This window comes from Propithecus coquereli, unplaced genomic scaffold, assembly GCF_000956105.1.
Source record: "Propithecus coquereli isolate 6110/MARCELLA unplaced genomic scaffold, Pcoq_1.0 Scaffold201, whole genome shotgun sequence".
Taxonomy (NCBI): domain Eukaryota; kingdom Metazoa; phylum Chordata; class Mammalia; order Primates; family Indriidae; genus Propithecus; species Propithecus coquereli.
Window position 1 is genome coordinate 3,221,337 of NW_012145079.1, and position 6,016 is coordinate 3,227,352.

The window sequence follows — 6,016 nt, forward strand, 5'->3', positions numbered from 1 at the left end:
GAGCCCTTGTTCAGAATGCGGGAAAGTCCTGGACACAAAGGTAGAAGATACGCACATGGGCTTCAAAGACAATGTTCACCTATTTCCCAATTTTGCCTAAGATCAGAAAAGGCCATTATCATATACTTGATAATGGCGTCATACACCGATGCCTTACCGTCATGTAAAATGCTGGTAGTGATACATGTGCATAATTAAATTTTCCAAACACTAGTATCTGTTATAAGCCTGAGGCAACAGCTTTGGAAGAAAGTGTTTCACGGATATTACATATCAACTCCTAATGGAAGAATAATTTTTATAAGTAAATTGAAAATTGTGTTCCTAAAACAATTGTGATCCAGTTCCATGATATATTTCAACTATGAATAGGCATTACAGAGAATTGTTTTACTGCTATCATTTCCTGGGTCACTTGTCTCTTGCTAATTTCAGACCAAGAACACTTTCTTATTTTCTTTAATAAGGTACTAAAAATAACACCTAACGGGCACCATGCACACTATCTGGGTGATGGGCACACTTATAACTTTGACTCAAACTGTACAAAAGCAATTTATGTAACCAAAACATTTGTACCCCCGTAATACTCTGAAATAGAAAAAAAGAAAGGCAAAATAATAATCATGATGATAATAAGGTACTAAAAATAAATTCCAGATGGCATATAATATTTTATTGTAAATTTCTTAGACTTCAATGAATTGCATTTTAAGTGGAATGCAGGTTTGTGGAATGATGCCAACTTTATATTTTTTAATTGTTAAAAACAAACATTTCTTTGGACTGCAGTTATTGCAGTATATGCAGTTCACTGGAATGTTTAAACGGATTTCACACAATTTTTCTGTAATTGCTAATCATTTTTTAGGTGACATGAGATCAGCAATCAATAATCACATGAAACTGTTGAAACGGAGGCCTAATGATCAATAGAAATTCTTCTTTCCATGGGAACACAGCCTGCTCAGATGGCTGACTTGTATAAAGCTGTCCTTGCTGTTCTTTTCTACTTTGTATTTACTGTAGATTCATAGGCACCTTTCTTATGGGAAAAATAACAAATTAGGGGATCTTGGTAAAATCTCTCCCCTGAAATGGTAGAGATGACATTTGCTGTAAAGAACAGATCCTAAGAGGGGAAGGAGAGGTATTTAATTTGGTGCAGGTGGTAAGGTTGCAAAGTAAAGTTCATCATCTCCAAACAATGGGTACGTGTTATCACTGATCCACTCTCATTTAGCATGTATTTTTAAAATGTATTATAAAAACTCACACTCATCAGAGTATGTGGAATTCTATCTACCAGGGAGGTGTTTATCTTCAAAGATACACATTCAAACACATATGTAGCATTCAAACACATTATGCAGAATTTTGTTTTTCACGCTGAGAAGAAACATTATCAATACATTTCAGTTTCATTTTTTGTTTCTTATTTATTGATCATTAATGAGAAAGTAGGTTATTTCATGACAAAGTACAAAAATACTTACATTACATAAAATAGATTTCCATATACATACACATATATATAGCCTCCCCTGCCTTGTTAGAAAGTGGACTTAAATTTATTATAAAGTGTATTACCATGTCTACTGATAGATGTGTTTTGCATATTTTAAAAAGCCATAGTTTAACCTTAAGAAAAGTAAAAAATGTGATGCTAATATATTTTTGTGATAAAGAGTAAAAAGAGACTCAGGGGAGGAAAGAAATCCTTTTGTTGTTCTGTTCTGTCCTTTGTTTTCCAGAGAGGCATTGTAGGAGCCAGGCTTGTCTCAGTGGACCTCAGTATTTTGGAGGCTACTCAGTATTTAGTTAGTGCTCCTAGAAATTTAGAATAAGGGTGAAGCTTAGCTAGGGATAAATCCCTGAGAAGGGCAGTTATCTAGGGAGAAGATACATTAAAATATAAGAAAAGAGATTTAAAAGAAAAAAGCAGAATGTTCCATCACCCCAGTGGGTAATCTCTAGTGATATTCTCTTTACCCATGTAAAAACTGTTAAGGATAAAAAAAAAAAAAACCTCATGTGAACTGTGAAGGGGGTAGAGGGAGATAGCAAAGGAGGAAATTCTTTAATTTTGTGCTTTGGAGTCTGAGTATGGGTGCCGGTTTGCCGGTTTATATTCATTGGGTAATATTCCATGGGAAAAAATTGGTCTTCCTTGCAGTCGGCACAGCACAGCTTCCCAGAGGCACAACGCGAGGCTGGGACGGGGACAGGAGGTTGCCACTAATCTGTTGCACAAGCGCGAAGCAGGCATCTGCTGGGATGCAATTGGCGACCGGCAGCTCACCCCAGAGCTTTCGGAAAATAGAGGAAATCAAGTAGACAGGAAGGGTCGCGAGGCGCGCAATCGCTAGCTAAGATTCCGCAAGGGCGCCACTATTTTACAACTGGACTCGCAGTCCTACTCTGGGTTATGGGGTCGTGACCTAACAAGCCTGCGAGAGTGACAAGCTGGGAATCACCGCGTCGCAGTTGCAGCGAGTAAGTTATTGCCAACTTTGCCAATACCGTCTGTATTTCCTGTCTGCATTTTAATCTTATTTTGGTGTGTGAAAATAAGAGATTGGCCGAGAGATAACCTCTATCTTGAAATCGCGATCTTGGCGCGCGGATGCCGGTAACGCACACGCACACGCAGATCACCTGCCGCTGCCCAACCTCGCGCTCTCGGGCCGGCTGGTGTCTTGGGTTTCAGTCTTTGAAAAGTTGCTGATTTCCTACGTCTGTTGGAAAGACCGAGCAGGATGGGGGTGGTTGGAACTCTGTGGCTCGTCATCTATTCATTGCGACCGCCTCGATTGTTGACACTAGTGGCAAGTCGCATCCTCCCGCTCTAGCTGGGGAAGTCTGACACCTTGAGGACGGGAGAGGGGGTGCCAGGAGCCCGGAGGAGCGGGAGCGGGGGAAGCTCTGAGAGTTGCTGGGGGTTACTTTTTTCCTGTCGGGCGACCGGCCGCATGCGTGCTTGTTTACTAGGGTGGGAGCAGGGCGTCCAGAAGCCGGCTCCCGGCGCGAACCGAAGTCCAGCACCCCCTGCAGAGCCCGCCTGAAGCCTGGAGGTGTGTCTGCCTTGCATCCAGGACCGCGGGGCGGGTTCTCGCCACTGACTTGGTTGGATGACAGCTGGCTTGTGGTGAGCTCCTCTGCCCACTGGCTGACCTCAAGCAGTCGGCCCGGGGTGGTGGGGGCTATTCGGGGGCGGCCGAGCTGGGGACTGAGCGTCAGCTGCTGCCGGCGCGTGGGTCCCCTCCAAGGCCACGCAGAGTGGTGCGTGGGAGGCGCATCTTCCCGGACCGTCCCTTTCGAGCGTGGTCTGTGTGGACCCCCAACCAGGCAGCCGCCAGGAACGGAGGGCGGGGTGCCTTCCTCTGGGCTCACCAGCTATCAGCCGTGGGAACTCTTAACTTTATCCAGAGGCATCGGTGGGGGCGGGGGTGGGAGAGGTTCTCCTCCCCTGGCTCTCACCGCCCCCTCCCGGCCCGCTCCTCCCCCGCCTCCAATGGCTTCGCCTTCAGAGCATCCTCACTCCGCCCAGTTTGGTGCCAGCTGCGTGGGCTCCGGCTTCGTGCGTTTTCCTTGGAATGCTCCAAAACTCTGCAGCGACTAAGGAAATCCCATCGGAATTTGCCGGGCGTGCTCTCACCCGGCATAACGGCGGTGCCGTCCGTCCTTGGATCCGATCACTTCAGCCGGAAGATTGCAACTTTGCAGGTAAAGAGGATGTCGCCTCAGAGCTCCATTTCACTGGAGCTACACCTCGCCTCCTTCCTGGGATCTCGGTTAAGTTTCTTAAGCTGCCTGGGAAGCTGGCTCCCTTCTGGGAGGCGGATATCCCTGGGGGGTTACGAGTTCAAGAGGCTCCGGCTGCACGGTTTCTCTTCAAGGCTCAGGAAAAGATTTGTGAAGCTGTCTGTGCTTGACCCGAGCTGAGCGGGAGTTTGGGGGTGCTTCTCAGTCCTTCACCGCTCCGGGGATAGGGCGACGAGTGAACCCCCGGTGTGACTTATATGGTAAACAAAGGAGCTGCAGCCACGCCGTGGTGCTGGGGGATGTGGCTGTTTTCAGACTTTTATGCATTGGGGGGAAATGGAGATCTTGGGGTCCCCTGGGCATCTATAAGTAATCCCTTGGCTCTCTGGCACCTAAACTGGGGGAACGAAGGAAGGAAAGTGATCGGTATCCTGTCGCTCGATTACCCTCTGCGTCATTTTCATCCTCTGTCAAGAAACAGAAACACTTTTATCGGTGTTGCTGGACCCAGTCTGGTGATTCCTAGTTCGCCTGGCAACCGAGGTGCCAATTAAGCCAATGACCCTGTTTGCTACTTGGGTAAATCGCTGAGATTCACTGCACAACTTGTTGTTCCAGCTGTGAGCTCAGCTGCCTTTTGTGACTAGAGACAAGAGAATACAGGAAAGGCGTGGAGGGTTCTCGAGAGCTGAGAAAAGGGTCCTCTTATCTTGTCTGCTTGCATTCACTATGGTGCATCCACTATGGTGTATCCTTGTTCACATGGTTCCTCAGGGAGGCCCTTCCCAGTGAAATTCCACAGCTATAAAATACAGCAAGTTGCTTAAGGAGTAAGCACCAAGCCAAAGGAGTGGGAGGAGACAGAAGCAAGCTTTAGTTGTTTTATTTAAAAAAAAAAATTAGAACAGACTTGTAAAACTTAAAAAGAAAAAAAATACTCTGTCAGAGCTCATATAATTTGTTTTTTTTCATGGTACATAATCACAGCATATAGCAAATTATAAATTCTTTAAGAAATAAGGTTTGCTGGAGGGTTTTTTTTTTTTAGGTAAAACTCTGAATTAGATAGTGAGAGTAAGAGTGGGTGGATATGTTAAAACATGGAAATCTTCATCCCTGTGTTACGGTTTGCTATTTCAACTTACATTTGTAAGGCCTACTTCTATTCACCTGGAGTGTAGAACAGGACACACCTTTCTTCAATATTTAAGTGGAAAAAAGCAATAAGATATAGGGATAACTATATCAGAAACTCAGAATTAAAATTCAGTAAGACATCGTTAAAGAAGCACTGTAAAAACTATACTTATGAATTAATACAGTTGTTAATGTAAAGCGTCCCGTTAGTAGAAGTGAAATGTGTTTTATCAAAGTATTTTATGCAAATATCTTGGATTAATAAAGATTAGCACAGGTGAAAAGAAGGAAAGCACTTAATTGTTTATAAATAAGAGAGCATCCAGCTGGAGATCAGCTGCCTTTCCATGGAGCTGTGATCAGAACTCAAGTACTCTGCTGCACTTGAGGTTGGACTGAAGACAGATTTATGCCAAGAAAGGCTCAAAGAGAAATACCAACAGGTTGATGAGATTGATACACAAGAGGTGCTTAATATTCACTGAGGGAATAACTTTATAGTTAGACAAATCATGATGGAAAGATTTGCAATTACAAATTTAGAAAAGTTCTTCATCCTCAGTAAGAACTTAAAGGAACACGAACACTCATTGAAGCGTAAAGTAGCTAAGCTAGACAGAGACAGCAGACATGTCTCTCTAGTACAACCTGTCAAACATTGACAATGTCTGAAAGTCTCTGACTTTGAAAAATAAGATAAATTTCAATTTACTTGCTTAGTCATGGTTCTCAAGATACGAGGTATAATAGATTTTTATTACTTGTAAGCTTTAAAATTTTGTAATTTTTATAGTGTTTATTTTTCTGTTGCACTTATTTCCAGAAGGTCAAGGTCAAAATGCACAAAGAAGACTAAGACAAAATTAAAATTCTATATGAATTTTATAGTCATTTGACTTATTACAATAGTAAGAGACCAAATAACTTTCCATATAACATAACCTTAATCAAGTCATACTTTACATAACTAGTAAATAACAGAAGCAATGCTGTTTTTCTTTCTGATTAGGGGAAATTTGAATGTCTTGTTCAGTACACGTCTTTCAAACTTTCTTTCTCACTTAAACTCCATGGAGAGCTACAGCCATTTATAGAACTAAAAAGTTATTTCATC

General features: G+C 43.1%; 1 protein-coding gene across 6 annotated transcripts in view; it reads left to right on the forward strand.

Moving 5' to 3' along the window:
* The first annotated feature begins 2,897 nt into the window (after window positions 1-2,897).
* TRPC4 (transient receptor potential cation channel, subfamily C, member 4) overlaps window positions 2,898-6,016 on the forward strand; it is a 242,636-nt gene continuing 239,517 nt past the window's right edge. For 5 of the 6 annotated variants that reach the window (XM_012643822.1, XM_012643824.1, XM_012643825.1 and 2 more), the window contains exon 1: window positions 3,519-3,726. The gene's annotated coding sequence lies outside the window, so the exon portion shown is untranslated. Of the gene's footprint in view, window positions 3,727-6,016 lie in introns of all 6 variants that reach the window. The other variant, XM_012643823.1, reaches the window with a different exon arrangement.